This window comes from Corvus hawaiiensis, chromosome Z, assembly GCF_020740725.1.
Source record: "Corvus hawaiiensis isolate bCorHaw1 chromosome Z, bCorHaw1.pri.cur, whole genome shotgun sequence".
NCBI classification, from domain to species: Eukaryota; Metazoa; Chordata; class Aves; order Passeriformes; family Corvidae; genus Corvus; species Corvus hawaiiensis.
In genome coordinates, this window is record NC_063255.1 from 59,675,511 (window position 1) to 59,692,876 (window position 17,366).

At 39.8% G+C, this 17,366-nt stretch overlaps 1 protein-coding gene across 6 annotated transcripts in view; it reads right to left on the reverse strand.

The window, feature by feature from the left end:
* The window catches only part of DENND4C (DENN domain containing 4C), a 73,609-nt gene extending 58,457 nt beyond the window's left edge, over nt 1-15,152 (reverse strand). For 3 of the 6 annotated variants that reach the window (XM_048290966.1, XM_048290965.1, XM_048290964.1), the window contains exon 1: nt 6,177-6,277. The gene's annotated coding sequence lies outside the window, so the exon portion shown is untranslated. Of the gene's footprint in view, nt 1-6,176; nt 6,279-15,105 lie in introns of those variants that run through there. The other 3 variants (XM_048290967.1, XM_048290963.1, XM_048290962.1) reach the window with 2 other exon arrangements.
* Nucleotides 15,153-17,366: the final 2,214 nt, after the last annotated feature.

Sequence of the window (17,366 nt, forward strand, 5' to 3'; positions counted from 1 at the left end):
CAGTTCATTTAAGGCTGGCTGCTTTAAGAATACAATAGTCTTTCTCACAATCAAAATGCAATTTTATAATTCTTCATAAAGTTCTATCAAAATATAGTTAATTGCTATTATCTTCACAAAGGTCACTGCCCTTTCTCAAGGAGAGATTTCATAAGGAAATTGCCTTGGTGAAAAGGATTCCACTTTTATAGTTTTTATAGATTTTGAAAAAAATTACAATGTTAGAAATTGGTTTAGTTATTTACTAGTCTCTAAAGCACCAATTAGATTCTAAAAATCTGTAAAGTGTCAAATTATCCTCTAAAATTAGGCTAGAAAACCAGCATAAATATACAAAAAAATGGTACAGATAAATGCAGTTTTTGACAAGTGTTCTAAAGAAAAGGAAACATAAGCTTTGCAAAACTGCATACAGAAGCAACCAAGCATTTATTACAAACAATCTGACAATTTACATACAAATACTAACACCTTAAACTAACAAGAAGAAGGCATTCTTGGCAAACTGTATGTATGTATGTACTCAGTCCAGAGTAAAAATAAGACCTGGATTCAGAAATAGCCGGTTTTAAGGCTTATGTGCAGGCAAGTCCTTGAGTAATAGCTTGCTCCTTTCAGCTCCTGGAGAGTAATGTCACAAATGCTGGTATCTCAATGCACAAAACCAGTAAAATAAACATATGTCCAGAGTGTGTGTGGATATCAAGAGGTACTTTTTCAGTTCCCTTCTAACTGGAGTGCTAACTTCACATGTTCTCAAAAAAACCCAGCACAGGGCTCAGGAGGCCAACTAGCATAGCTTTACTGAGAAAAAATCAAGTTGGTCTTAAAAAAACCTTGTATTTCCACTTCAGTAAGCACCCTACTACCTGAAAAGGCAGAAATGTCCGTAAGTGATTAATGGCTAACATGACACTGCAATTTACTAAACTTGCATCTTCTTTCACATACTGATGTTACCCACAAACTACAACGTGTGGAAACTACTACTTACAAAGTACTTGCTGTGTGGAAGCCTGTAGCATGCATACACACCTGACTGAAGAACTCAGATGGGTTCTTTCCCTCATAACTAGAAATATTTCTGTAACCAGACCGCATAGGAAATAAGTTTTATTTCCAGACTGAAGAATAACTTCAGCACTTTTTGTTCACTGTGGTTGAAACATCTATTTTGCAAACAGCCTCCACAGTTAAAGCTTTAAGCAAGGTAGATGTTAAAATTAACTCAGGGCTTCTCCACAGATCTTTAACTTTGCAAGTGAATTATACTTGGCTATTGGCAGTAAAAAAGTTTAAAAAATGCACATGCACTGTGCTTTGACATTTACTTTTAAAATTAACTGACCTAAAGATCCCTGAAAAAACTGAATCTGCTATGCTAATTTGAGAGAGAATTCTTCTGTCTGAATAGACAGAAGACAGTGCATTTGGAGGTCATCTGCAAGACTTGGAAAACTTACTGGCTACAATCTGAGTAAGAGAGAAGCATTATGTTTCTCAACCACTGCCCTAGGAAAAACTTCATAGATAACACTGTGAGGCACCTCACTACTCAATACAGAAATACAGCTACGTGACCAAGTCTTTATAGAGGCAATTTCTCTATTATTTCCAGTGAATTCATCAGAAGAGAAAAAGGGTATACAGATTCTGAAAATACAGAAACAAACTTTCCCTGGAGTGCTAAAGAAGGGAGTTATCTTATTCTTTAATCACACAGACCATTGTATCCTGTACTGAGATTAAATAGCACTATTGGTGAAGGAAGTGAAGAACAATATGATTTCGCTTTGTATAAAAGAATCTTCATTGATGCCAGCTAAATCTTTATTTTATAACAAAAGAACCAGTGAAGAATTCCTTTTAATCAGTGAATTTGGAAGTGTCCCTTAAAACACATAAACACATAAGTATTACATAGTATGCACATACACCTTGGATAGGCACATTAAGTAACAAGCAAGATGGCATGCTTGTTGAGATAAACAGTATGAGCTATCTGTTAAAGCTGAAAAGACAAAAAAATGAAAACAAGATTTGTAATTGCCTTTAAAGACATGTTTGAAAAAGTCAAATCACTGGCATACCCAGCAAAGAGATACAACTGGGCTGCATTAAGCCTTCAGCTTGTCCCTCTTTCTTCTAAACACATTTCAAATATCAGAATCACAAAATGATTTGGGCTGGGAGCAGAGTGACCTTATACATCCTGTGGTTCCAACCTCCTTGCCACGGGCAGGGACACCTTCCATTAGAGCAGGCTGCTCACAGCTCCACCCAACATGGCCTTGAACACTTCCAGGGATATGGCATCCACAGTCTGGATACCCTGATTCTCTGGGCAACCTGTGACTCACCACCCTCACTATGTCGTATGTACAATCTAAACCACTCTCTTTAAGCTTAAAATTGTTGCACCTTATGCTGTGACTACAGGCCTAAAAAAAAATCTCCATCTAGCATTTCACAACAGTGGTAAAGATAATGGCATGACAAAGCTGGTGGGAAGAAAAAGATGATGACAGATGATTAAAAAAGACCAATGTTCGCAGATCAAACAGGTGATCCTAAATCAGAACAATAAAGTTTAATTATGTGGGGCAAGAGAAAGTAGAACTCGAAGACTTGAACTTAGCAAGTTTATCAGCAGTGAGGATCTGGACACTTAAAAACTTTTGTCTCTAGGATCGTTCATAAAAATCAAATCTAAATACAATGCTAAAGGGTTGAAAATATTACTGGATATAGTGGTTAGTACTAGTACTATGAATATGATTTTTTAAAACTTCACGTTAGTGAAATACATCAACAACAGTGCTACCTTTGGCTCTTTTTTTTTTTATTTCCTAGCTGTATTCCACAGCTACAAAAAGAACACAGTGAAGGTGGTTCTCATTGTTAACTGTATTCAGTAAATCTGCATGATTGTTCTTGTTCTAGTTGCCTCAGTTTTTGTCTCTGTGTAACCAGATTTCAAGAAGCTGATGCTTGAAATGACTTTGAAAAGCAGAAAGGAACACAACTATAGACTATACCTGGCAATCAAAACTTTATATACTGGATTTTTTGGTGGTTTTTTTTGCTAAACACGAAACACAGTTATGATTTTAAATGTTCACAGCAAGTGCTTAAATGTACACAGCAAGTGCAAACAGTCACCTCTGTTACCATTTAACAGCCAGAACATACTGCAGCTGGCACTCCAATCGCTTGTGTGTTTCAGCATACCTTCCCTGCTACTGCTTGCATCAATATGCTTGCCCATATCATGCTCCCTTTTAAGCAAACCCATTTCTACTCAGATAAGTGGGCAACTCCAGTTTATGCACTTCACTTTCACAGCAGAAATCAGACCTTGCATGTACGTTACAGATAACTGAAAACTACTACAGAATGGAATATTATAAACTAGACTATTACACAAAGTGAGTTCAGGAGGAGTTAGTGAGCAAGGAGGTTATCAAACACTTAAAATGGCACTTGCAGCACACAGGGAAGTCACACAGACATGTCTATATATAAGTTCTCTGAAGCACGTTTTACAACGTGTAAGAATATGAAGTGCATCTATATACACACGCACATATACACCCCACAACAAAAGACAAGGTAAGGTGACATTACTTCCAGCATACCATTAGTACTGAACAGGGTTAAAATAGAAAAAAAACATAGTCCACAAACTATTAGCCAGTCAGTCAACAGCAAGAGAAAAAAATTATTAGAAATGTTTTTAAAGATTTCCTTTTTTTAGATTGTATATCAGATTATAATGAAAATTATTAAACAAAGTTTCAATTACGGTCACTTGACTAAATCACATGAGCATTAGAAAAACCGGAATTGCAAAAATAACTTCAGAGATGTACTGCCCACCTTCTACCTGTCTTAACACAACCAGCTGTGGAACAGGAATGGCTGGATGTCACCTGCATTTTGGTCTGAACATGCATATATGCAAATACAGGACCATTCCTTCCTAGCAGTTTTCAAGTAAACATTTGAGAATGTTGTAGTTGCACAACTGAAACATATTACAACCTACATGGTGATTATCTTATAGAGGCCTCTAACATTGGAAAAATAAACTTAAGGACAAGGTGAAAGATAAAAAGCTAGCCAGTTACATTTTAATGAAGCATTCCTACAGGATGACCTAGGACTGAGTTAATTGAACCTCAGAATATAACTTGTATCAAGGTCTGGTACTGAAAATAATCTAAACTGGCTTTTTACATCAGATAGATAAATTGTCACAAATTTGCACATATGCAAAGAAAAAAAAAGTTGACTCTGTAGTTGCTGTTTGTGTACCAGACTGTTTTCTGATTGCATATGAACATGAAAATCAGGCATAAAATGCATATAACCAGGCTTGATGGTAAAGTTGTCTAAAACATTCCAAACAGATCAGGGCACTACAGTACGAAATAAGAAGTATCATAGCAAATGACCTCAGGTAAGCAATTCCCATGGAAGCGAAGGCACCAAGCCTGGAAACAATTAAATGAAACAGCAGGGTTTTTTTTTTTCCTTTCCACCTGTAGAAAAAACAGTTCTAAGAGCACCAGAATTCTGCAGACTGTGAACGTCTGAGAACAAAATCACTTGTGCATTAAACTTTTGGTATGTCAAATATAGTTGTACAGTTAATACTGAAAAACAACCTGTATTCTATAAATTGATTAAATAAATAAATCTTAACATCACATTACCATAGTTAGAACCCAAACAGCAAACACTGGCACCACAGGTCCGAAATGCAAAGATCTTTTTCACCCTTTATCTGTAACTCCTACAATGACTAAAGACAACCACAATTTTAAAAAACTTGACTAGAACAGGTGTTTGGGGTCTCTCTTTGGCAATTTCTTACTAACATTTTCATGAGAGCCACTAACAAATACACCATCCATGTAAAGGGAAACAGGTGTCTGTATTCTTCCAATACAGCCTTCCTTTCCAGTTTCAAACCATGGGCTCAGAGATGATGCAAAAGTGTACATCCCAAGAAGAAGACGTGGTGATGAAATAAACTGACTCTGAAAATCCAGTATTGTAATAAGTGATTGCTACATAGCAATAAATCTCTAGTTTTCTCATTCATATACAGTTTGCCACTTACACATCAATTTTGTTGCTGAGAAGTCTTACAGCTTTTCAGACATGGTTTAGAAAAAAATGGAGAACACTTGGCCTTAAACAAAATATATTATTGTTACCCACTACCTTGAATTTTCTTTGCATTTGCTATGGTTTTCTGTCCTGTATGCAAAGGTTACCAGAGGAAGTGAGGAAACTAGCCAAAAATTTTCAGCTTTATATTTAATAAATTAAAATTAGTCAGAAAAGACACAGAAGAAATCTACTAACAATTTAGGATTCTGTCTTAAGAAGCAGAATTGTGCTTTTAGTCTGATTTTTTTCTGATTGCCAGCAAAACCAGTTACCACTGCTACAAAACAGTGGGGCAATGATGTGATGATATAAACGCCTGTATCAAAAATAACAAAGCTTTCAGAAGCAAAGTTTTGTGACAGCAAGTTGAATAGCTACTTATGAATTAAAAATGGCTGAAAATATCTCTAAATTAATGGACCCTGTAATCCAGGACACTCAGGAGTCTGAAAATTTGCCCCTCAGAAAAATTCTAAGTGGAGGGAAAAAAAAAACCCAAACCAAAAAAACCCTAGATCTAAGAAATACCCAACCTACTCCAGACTCTCTAGGCTAATTCTACCATATTAATAATCAACAGCTTAAGTTTTCCTATTGAACAGTAATTTCAAGTTGTCCAATGGTATAAAAATTGGAGCAGTTATAGATATGTGAGGCCAACTGACCTACACAGTCTCGAGAAGCAGCTGGAATCAATGAAGGCAGGTTTGGTACCACTAAATTAAGTTCCACTGCCAAGGACAGAAAACAGAAATGCAAAAGATACAAGACAGGAAGAATGATAATCAGCAAGCAGTCCAGCTACACTCATTTAATAAACCAGTTTAATCTTGTTTCATCAGTGTTGTACCCAAACTGTTCTTTCACATAATAGAAGATGGCAACTACTCCAAAGACTGCAAAGAAAATAGTTCAAAAGAGAAAATTTAACAACAACAATAATAACAACAACATAGTTCTCAGAGCAAGAAAAGTACTTTATAAAATGCACTTACTGCCCCATTTGAAAGCTTTAAAGGTTAGCCATGCTCAGTATTATGTAATGAGTGAAACATCTGCTGCCCTGGAAACATTCTTTGTTAAAGAACTCTTTCTGTAATTGGAAACTCCTTTGGAAAAAAGCCAAATATAGTAGCCTGAAACAAAAACAAAACAGCAAAGAAAAAGTCAAAAGACAAAAAGTCCAGTGGTTAAATTTCTTCTAGGAGTCCAATCTCCTAGATTGCTTTCTGTAGGTATTTTGGTGCCCTTTTTTGGTTGGGGTGAGTGGGGACTATAACCTGGTTTTGAGATGTCAAAGGAGAGAAGAAAGAATGGTGTTTCAAATTCACCCGAGGGGTTGCTCCGAGTAAGCTATAAGAATCAGAGATATTTTTTTTCTTATTGATCTACTAGGCACTGAAATAGTTAAGTATTAACATTGAAATTATTTTGCCAGCATCTCCACAGACAGAGATATGCCAGATCATAGAATCATGGTTTGAATTGATTTCTGCTAAACATCTACAACACCATCAGCCATATGTCACTTGAAATCATCATCTAAATGCTCTACAAAACCAGAGTGAAAAACCCACTCACTGGTTTTGAAGAACACTATTTTCCTCATTTTATCTTTCGGTAAAAAACCACCACTGAAGGAAGACATCTTTCTTCTCTGTAGGTCTCTTCATTGACAGCTCCACCATACCAAACACAGGCTGCTTCATTGATACATTCAGAGCCTCGCAGCCTATCCCCATCCCACTGAACACTTTTTGTGCCTATCAAGGGGATGATTCCCATTTCTGGTTGGCCTATGATACCAGCCTCAAACCACTTGGCTTCATGTCAGCATTTTCATTCTTCCTCAGCTGCTTTTCAAGCTTGGTGGGAGCTTATTAACACTTCAGAAGTCTGTCTTTTAATCCTCTTGCCAACTCCTCATTAAGAAACTCTCGTTTGCCAAGACGTCTTAAAATTAAGTCCAAACCACACACTTGACAGCAGTTAGAATATTCATGCTTTTAGTCTTAAGCTGCAGCAGTGTACTACTTATACAGATGTATGTATCAATAAATAGTTTCCTCAAACATGAAAAAAAGCTATCGAGGGTAGCAAGCTTGAGATTCTCTGTCATGAAGTACTAGCATGCACCAGACATGATAAACATGAGGTCTGACATTATACCTATTTTTGAGCGTGCTTTTAATATCATCATATGATATTCAAAATACCTATACTGTATTACTTAACACACAGTGGAGTTCTCAGACAAAACAGTTACAGGGAACTTGATTTTCTGGGATAAACGGTACAGATTTTAGGCAGTAAAGGAAGTCAAATCATTGCGAAGAGCATATCATTAATTTCTGTCATAATTTAACACATGCCTTTGTCTCTGTATTTAAGATCTTCTTCATGCATGTTCTTGTGGCTTTTTTACTGTTTTGACACACAATATATTTCTTGATTTAGTAACTGATTTAGTAATGTTTAAAATAAAAAACCCTGGTTTCCTAAAGCAGGCTATGACTATCATGGATACAATTCACAATTGTTAACATTCCTATTTCCAATTTAACCAATTAGGAATGAATTTATTTGATTTACCCAGAGAACTGATCTCAGACTTTTCCAAATTTTTTTGACATCCCAAGATCTGATCCCACATGACTTACAAAACAGCACAGCCCCCATGCTCATTTGCTGTGGCATGCACAAAATGTTTGAGACACCCTACATTCATTTCTCTGCACAGAGTGAAGTGGAATTCACAACTTCCTCCTTTGCAAAAAAAACCCAAACCAAAACAAAAAACCCAAACAAACCAAAAAAACCCCAAACCCCAAAAAAACAAAACCACCAAAACAAACCCTTCAAGCCTTCCCCCACCAAACAAAAAACAAACAAAAACGAGCCACCCAACCAAAACCACCAAAAAGCCAGACACCTATCCCAGTCCACACAATATGCTCCCGAGTATACAGCAGTGGAACATCCTCATTTTCCTCCTTTAATTTTAACATACTACTGGCTCTTGGAAGGGACAGGTGGGATGACAGTTGTGGAGTTAGAGGATTTACCTTAGAGGTGGGCTACCATCATTTTAGTCCCTGCTCAAAAGAGAGGGCATAATCCTGTCCTCTATGATGGTTTTAGTCCCTTACATTGTTTTTTTTTTTAATTCCTTCTTCCTCTGCCAAGTCTAGGGCAGTACCAATGCTCCATACAGACAATATGAATAGGAATATGAATGGAGTGATACTACTTTTACACTTAACCTGGACAACCCAAATGCAAAGTATTTCAACTCAGACATTCAATCCAGAAAGCATTCGAGTTAATGGTGAGATTTTTAAAAAGGTACAACGGACAATTAGAGGATCAAAGCCGTTTCCCTCCTCAGATCTGTGAATCATCTGGCACTAATATAACTAGAAAAACAGTACAAAATTAGAGGAGTGACTGAGTAAATAAGACCTTTTATTCCTGGCAGAATCAGTTGGATCAAAAAGACTACGAAGAGGTTTTGAGATGTACAGTGCATATACTGTACATCTGAATCTCACAGAAGAAAAAAGCTGTAAATGTCTTTGAACAGGATTTGTTCTGTTTTCTTTAAAATACACTGAAATGTCACATTAGTCATCGCATTCACAGTGAATGAGTCACTGTAACCCAAAAGAACTTCAGGCTTTCACATATAATTATCTTACGGGTAGATTTCTAAAAACAAAGTTCAAAGGAAAAATGCAGCAAAGTATATGTATCAGAGTTTGAAATGACACTGTCTTTTAAGAAAGCAAGGGTTTCTTTTAAGAAAGTTTGTGTACCATGCCTTTTTTCAAAGGTGAACTTGCTACTTTGTCTACCCAATCCTGAACAACATACTCCTCCCTTTATTATGTGTAAGGTATGTATGGTTTATTCCTAGAACTGTACATAACCAGAAGTCCACAACAGAATTCTGCTCTTCAGAGTCATATAGGTATTCAAATATAAGCCTCTGTGAAAGTACACCCCCACTAGCAAAACAAATTTTTGGCTTGCAAAATCTGTTCTACATATGGCTTGAGATTTTCTTATACCAGTACAACTCCAGGTCTACCTACATTGTTGATTAGTACTGGAAAACTTTAATGGTAAGTTTATACTTTATTCACAAACAAAACAAACAGTCTCGTACAGGGAGAATTACTACTTATTTATTTACTACTAAGACATAACAAAACGTGAAAAGAAAAAAAGCTAAGGAAGGATGTATCCCCAAGGTTAAGCAAGAATTTAAGGCCAGAAAAAATTCAACTCTTTCACTGATGATTCTAACTGCAAGAATTCACTTTGAGTCAAATAAACATTGTACAGGAAACATGTAGACTCGCTTTTTCTGGTTTCAGCAAAACTTTGAGAAAACAGTAACATAAATTATGCAGTTAACAAAGTTTTGTCTTTTATGTCTTGCTGACTTTTTAATATTCAGAACTGAAAACAATCCTGGATGTGACCAATGAGAGGCAAAGTGCAAAGCATTAGCAAACCACATCACAGTGGTTTCGTGACTTTGAAACCTTGTAATAAAAGTACTTGTACTCTTCCTCCTCCAGCCAAATCCAAATCTTAAATGTATGTGGCACCTGTTCAGAAAACTAAACCTCACAGGGTTAGCCTTCCCAGATTCCTTCTACAGGCATTGGAAGAGGAGCTTCAGCTGGTAACTTAGGACACCTGAAGTTAGGCTTTCATTGAGAATTATCCCCTAAAAAGAAGGTGGTGGATAACAGGGGAAGAAGAAAGCTAGCAACAGTCTCCCTAGGCAAAAATTAACTTCTGTCAGTATTGCTCTTCAGTCACAACTTTGGCAGTTTCAGCACCTTAACAGGTACAAGACACATATGTTTTACATACATTAAATATTTCTCAGGTTATCCACCTCCTTGAAAGTATTTCCTCTGGCGAAGACACAGCTTACTTTTTAGGATTTGTTTCAAGGAAGCCTCCAAAAGGTATTATCTATGCCTCAAAAAAAAATCCACCTCAGCATACTTAAACTCCTATTACCTTCAAAACCAACAATTTCCTGCCACTTGCACCTAGATACCCAGAATTTTACATTCTCACTAGGATCATTAATTACTTAAAATGTTATTGTGAGATTTCATGCTCAGCAGTGAAAGCACAGGTACAAATGACTGTAGTGCAGGCAAACTGCTGCTGCTACTTCCAAGGACAGCTGACTGATCAGCTATTGAGAACTGGCCACACTGGTTTCCATATTTGAAGATTAGAGTAACCAAATGAATAATCTATTGCTGTGACTCAGCATTTTACTTTATTTTTCCATTCTGTAATCTTCTCTTTGACCAAGATGGAAATCTGCAGAAGCTTCAGGGCTTAACTATACAACTACAGATGCCTTGAGTTCTTGAATTTCCTGAAACATTAATTAAGTCCTTGAACTCCTTTTTCTTCCTATGCTGCTCCTAGGTAGCTGCTCTCTAGTTGTGTTCTCTTTCTCCCAACTTCAACCATGCTTTTATCCCTTCCTGAAGCAGAAAAATATACACAATTATATAGACATGGCAGGAGGATATTTTAATCACAAGACTTCTACTTATGTCAGGTTTCTTATCTGGGTGAGAGTATAGCTTCTTCCCAAGAGAATAGCAACGAAGGCTGGAGCCATGTTATGTGACACCAGGAATAGCAGCACTGGGTTGCTCAACAGGGAAGAAAAAAACCAAAAGTCTTGCTATCAGCAATCAAACAACTCCTCTACATTGCAAAGACTTGCAAAAGGGAAGAGCAGCATTGAAGAATGCATCAGTATGCAACAGACTTCTGTTTATTAATTTCAAAGGCTGAAATTAATTATAAAGACAAAAGCTATCACTGAAATGAGCTGGTTCAGAGAGAAAGTAAAAACATTGGGTTCTTTGCCTCTTTGGTGAAAAATGATTACATTTTCTGGTATACCTGCCCTTTGTTCACAAAGGGGAAACACTTTCATTTCAAGATGAAGAAACCTTCTACTCCTCCAGAGACTTGTAATTGTAAACTCAGCTTTTGCTGCTAGAACTGAATAAATTGATTTGCAAGTCAATCCTTGATTTACACTATTTTTAATATCTTTTAGGCAGAGAAACACAGGCTCTTGGTTTTTTTCTTGAAAAGCACCAAGTCTCTTTAGAGACCTTTTGAGAATAAAGGAAAGGAACTGGTGTCACTAAATGCAAAGATGAAAGCAGAGTAAGGCAGAACTGGCCCGCTGCATTTAACTGAAACAAAGCAAATGGAATGTTTAATGACATGCAAGCCAACACTCAACAAGAAATTGTGGGTACATTTTTACTGTTCTCACTATCAACAACCCTGAGATGCTGTTCAAAAAAAAAAAAAAAAAAGAAAAGAAAAAAAGTTGCATGATTAAACAGAGACAATCATTATAATCTTAGTAATTCTGAAAACTGTTTTCAAGTTTCCTGTCTGCCAAAGCAAACAGTAAACATCAGGACCACATTTATACCCTCAAAAAGCCTGTAAGCAGAAAGAAAGGGCTACAGCGAGATACTAACCAAGACAAAACTTTTTGCTCTAACAGAGCTTGGAATGCAGAGCACAGTGTAACTGCACTCCTGAAACTTTAGAGTAAGTAAGTCTATACGCCCACATTTGTGACAGATGCACAAGAATTAACTGCACATGAAACAGTAACACTTCACCAGAAACTATGTTGCAGTCCTGAACTAAGTCACTTGGCTTCTAACAACCACTTGCACAGAGATCAGAACTGTGAGCCTTTATCTCCACGAATTTGCAGAATGAAACACTCTCACTGTCATTACAGAGGGGTAGCATTTCCAACAACACTACTATTTTATCACATGGTAAAGAAGCAGCATCATGTTTCTGTACAACCATAGGCAACAACTTTAACAGAGGTATCATTTTTTGTAGCAAACCAGAAATTCCAAAGCAGATTAAAAAAACTCAAAAATTCAGCTTACTGTTTGAAGCACTGCAAGAGGAAAACAGGTCTCATGATGCATGTGCAGCAAACTGATTTTCATTTTACAGATCTGAATAAGCAGTATGGACAAGTATCTGGCAAGTCACATGGGGAACAACTTAGTAACTATGACCACGATCTCTAAGAACTATTTTACAGCTCAGTTATGCCAAGATTTTCAGTACCTTGAATTCCAGGAAAGCAGCATGCTGAAGGTGGGCAATCCTTGCCTGGGGATGACTAGCAAGCTCAGGAAGAAAAAGACAACTTTCTACAGTGCAGGCTACCCTTATACAAAAAGATGCCTGATTTAGAGGTTACAGGTGCTTTTTGTTGTTATTTCAGTCAGAAGGCCACGAAACCAGTAAGAAGACCACCAACCATGCCAGCCTTTATGTATACTGCTCTATGCCTACAGCTGCCAATTAAATTTATCTGAAAGCTTAACAGTAAGACGTAACCGTCAAAAGACTACCTTACCTTCTTACAACTTTGTCAATGTATCTTTCCTACCAAATTCTACTGAGACTTTTCTCCTACTGTATTTTTAAGCAAACCCAGATGGTGTGTCAAGATGAACACTTGAACATATTTGTCCTTAAGGCATATAGAGATTGAATTCCAAAATCAATTCTCCACTGGTCAAACACAGACCTAAAAAAGAACCAAGCTTAAAAAGATACCACTTCTAGAACTCTATTTCAACAATATTAGCACTGTCACTCCAAATAAGAATTTAATGTATGTTGAGTCAGAGGGATGTTATACATACCAACATTTAATATTCCGATTTTGCTCGAGTCGGTTGTTTGTTTCTAATGAAAACCATGTAAAGGTTGATGAGAAAGAAATCACACACACAGTCTTCAAATAAGAAAACAAATATGTAAGACATGGTCCAAGAAGATGTCATTACTTTATTTTGGGCTATGGAGAGACCAATCTTAACCAAAGAATAAACAGCCAAATGTAACATTATACTTCTCCTTATACTTCTCCATAAGTATTTAAGAAAATGCCCATCTTAACTTGTAGGATTTCTTTTTTTTAAAAGATTAAAGCATTAAGATTTTAGCACTAATTGGTGTCCAGTTGTGCTAGTAACTGTTTTAACACAGAAGTCAGAACTCACTTAGGCAAGCTAATTTACATTTCTGGTTTCTACTAAACTTCGTTGCACTGCTCAAGACAGAAAGGCACTATTAGCATTTCATATCCACTGGAATGGTAAAAAGCAGTCTGTCAGCCAATCCTTTAAAAAAAAAAAAAAAATCTTAAAAGCCACTTACAGTCACATTCATAAGAAAAACATTCACAAACTATCTGACAGTTATGGTTTTTTAGTTATGTCCTTTCTGCAAAGGATTTGAAATACATAGGCTAGTATGGTTGGTTAGCAGTCTGGTTAAACACTTAAGTCTGGTCATGACACTTTTCAAAAAAAAATACAAATAAAAATCCTTTCATTTTCCAAACAGATATGAAGTAATTTGCATTCCATCATTATTTTTTTCCACAAGAACAAAACATTTACTGCCTTAACTTCTAACATGCCACCTTAAAAAGAGTGATGTAAAAACTTTTACTAAGTTTATGTTTGGTCCACCCAAAGAAAGGGCCAACAAAACTAACAGCAAATAATTCTCTTTTTATTAATATGTCCATGTAGAGGTTCAAATTTGCCTAAACTTTAAACCACTATGACGTTTAAAAACTTCAGAACAACCCAAGAAAATATTAGAGAAGTCACATTAACACAACTTCCAGGGAAAAAAAAAAAAGAAAAAAAGTCAAATGAAATGTCCTGTTTGTTGTTTATCCTGCCCTCATGCAGATATAAAAGCTTAGCCACAGGCATTGTTTGACAGCAGCACAACGGTCCATGTCTACAACCTGTTTGATTTAACAATAGAAGAGGACTTAACAGCATTAAGCAGATTGGTACAGAACTGGCATTAACTTTAGAATCAATATAATGTTGTTCAGTTTTTGCATACTTTCTGAGACTGCAGAATCAAAAATTAAGTTGTGCTCCAACATTTTGGAAGACTGTGTTTGGCATTAACAACACAGTTAATCAGCTTACATCATATTTAAAGCTTCTGACAGCTTCTGTGAATAATTCTTCACTATTTGACACACGAAAGCCCTAGCACATCACCAGACCTTTCCTCTACACAGGCTATCAGGCTGTTAGCAAAGACATGCCAGATACCCTCAGATGACAACACAGATTGATTAAAAGTTATGCATTTAGCTTTTCCTTGTTCTCAAATCTTCAGAACTTTAAGTTTCTCACTGATACGACCAGCTTCCAAAATACCAGCGTGACTTAGTCAGGACGATCCCTATTATTCTAACAGCACCCGTCCAAGAGCCGGCGACGATCTCCAGCTCGGCACAGACCCCCGCAACGGTTAAATCCGCTGAGGCTAGAGCTCAGGGGAGGAGCCGGGACATGGAATGGGAGAGGAAAATGGAGAAATTAAGGAGGGAGCTGCCCCGAGACTCACCTGCAGCGCCTGCCACCTGCGCCCGTGGGGCGGCCGCGCCCGAAGTGAGCAGGGGAAGTAACAATTATCATGGCAATAATTATAGTATTGTAAAGCGCCTCCGCCCTCCCGGCCGCGCAGTGCGGGTTAAGGACGAGCCCCGGCGCAGAAGCCCTGCCGGGGCAGGGCAGGGCCCCTTCCCAGGGACCGACTCGGCGCCGGGGAACACTCCGAGCCTCCCTGCCTGTCCGGCGCGGAGGGAAGTTTCCTCCGGACTCATTCGAGGGCAAGGAACGAGCCGTGTAGCCGGGGATAGGAGAGGGGTTCCCCCGCGGAGCGCCGCGCCCCAAGGCGGGAGCGGGCTCCGGACCCGCGGCTCGCCCGCCTCCCCCGCTCCCCCCTGTCAGGCCGCCCCCTGCCCCTGCCCCTGCCGCGGCCCCTCACCTGCCGCGGGCCCGCCGGCCTCTGCCCCTCGAGCGCGCCGCCGGCAGCCGCCCCCGCGCCGCGCCCGCCGCCGCCGCCGCCTCAGGAGCCGCCGCACCCGCCGCCGCTCCTGCTTGGCAAGGAAGCCGCCACCATGTTACTTTCTCCCCCTCCAACGCCTACAGGCGGGTCTAGGGCCCGCCCCGAAAGGAGGCGGCGGCGGGGCCGGGGAGCGGCGCTCCGGCGGCCAGGGGGCGCCGGCGGGAGCGGCCGGAGCCCGGGGCTCGGCCGCGGCACGGGCACCTGCGGCGGGCACCCCGAGGAGCCGGCCTCGTGTCCTCTCAGGGTGAGGTTACGGGGGGTGCCCGTGCCCTCGCTGTGGCTTCTGTGAGGTACTGGGTTGTACCAGGAAAAATGTCGTGAGAAAGAACACTTGGCGAATCATAGAATATTCTGAGTTGGAAGAAACCCACCAGGAGGTTCAGCTCGTAGCCCTACACAGGACGTCCTCGAGAATCACACCGAGAGCATTGTCAAAATGCTTCTTGAACTCTGCCATGCTTGGTGCAGGCTTCCTCCCTGGGGAGCCTGTTCCAGTGCCCAACCACTCTCGGGGTGAAGAACCTTTTCTTAATAGCCTACCTAAACAGCCTTTGATGCAGCTTCATATCATTCCCTCCGGTCCTGTCACTGTTCACCAGCGACAAAAGATCAGTGCCTGCCCCTCCACCTCTTCTCAGGAGGAACCTGTGGACTGTAATGAGGTCTGTCCTCAGTCTCCTCCAGGCTGAACAGACCGAATGACCTCCGCTGATTCTCGTATGGCCATGATCATTTCAGGCGCCTACCCCAATGAGGCCATGCACTTCATAGGTGACTCTCATTAACCAAATAGTGCTTGTCACATTTTCTGAAAGACATAAAAGTGTAGTGGTCTGGACAAGCTCAGAGGAGCTTACCTTGGGTGAAGGGGAGATGGTAGATACAGTTTTTCTGTATTTTAATGAGGCTTTTGGTACTTGCAGCATCCTTCTGAACAAGTTGTCCAGCTATGAGAGGGGCAGGTTCACAGTGCATTGGGTGAAGAATTGGCTGAAGGGCAGAGCTCAAAGAGTAGCAGTGAGTGGGGCTATATCTGGCTGGCAGTGGGTCATCAGTGGTGTTCCTCAGGATTCAATTCTAGGGCCAGTCCTATTCAATGCTTTTGTTTTTTTGTGATCAGAAGGCAGGAGTTGAAAGCACAATTAGTATGTTTGCTGATGATACAAAATTGGGGATTGCTGTTGAGTCTCTAGGGGGCCTCTTTGGATGCAAAGCAATCTGGATAGATCAGAGCATTGGAAATAATCAGTGGCAGGATATCTAACAAGAACAAATACTAAATTCAGCACCTGGGCTGGAGGAACACTGGACACAAATACAGACTGGGAAAGGAGTGTGTGGAGAGCAGCCCTGCAGAAAGGGATCTGGGGGTGCTGGTGGGCAGCAGCTCAGTGTGAGTCAGCAGTTGTGTGCCCGGGCAAACCCCATCCCGGCTGCATCAGACATGGCAGCACCAGCTGGGATCAGGATCATCCTGCTGGATGCAGCCGTGGTGTAGCCTCACCCTGAGTCCTGTGTGTAGTGCTGGGCCCCACAATTTAAAAAGGATGTGAAGGCCCCTGAATGTGTCCAGAGGATGGGAGAAAAACTGGTGAAACAGCTGGAAGGCGTGTCCTATGAGGAGCAGCTGAGGACTCTGGGTTTGTCTAGTTTGGAGAAAAGAAGGCTGAGGGATGACCTTGTTTCCCTGTACAGCTTCCTGAGGAGGGGATGTGGATAAGGATGTGATCTCTTCTCCCTGGGACCCAGCACCAGGATGTATGAGAATGGCCCAAAGCTGCACTGGGGAAGGTTTAGGCTGAACACTGGGAAGCATTTCTTTACAAGGAGGGTGGTCACACACTGGAACAGACTCCTTAAAGAAGTGGACAATGACCTAAGCCTATCAGTGTCTAAGAAGCTTTTGGATGGTGCCATCAGTAAAGGACTCCATGTTTTACTCAGCCTGGGAGTGGTCAAGCAGTTGGACTAAATGATTGAAGGTCCCTCCCAAGAGGACCTACAATCTCTTGTAGAACCAAGTATTCTATTTGGTTCTACCCTAAGATGTCTTCCTTTCTGGCTGCAGATTTCTATCACCTCTCAGCAGCTCTGGCATCCATCAGATGTTCCACTATGCTGATTTTATTCAATAACTGACTAGGAAGATCAAGGGGTGTTCTAATGTGTTTATTTTTTTC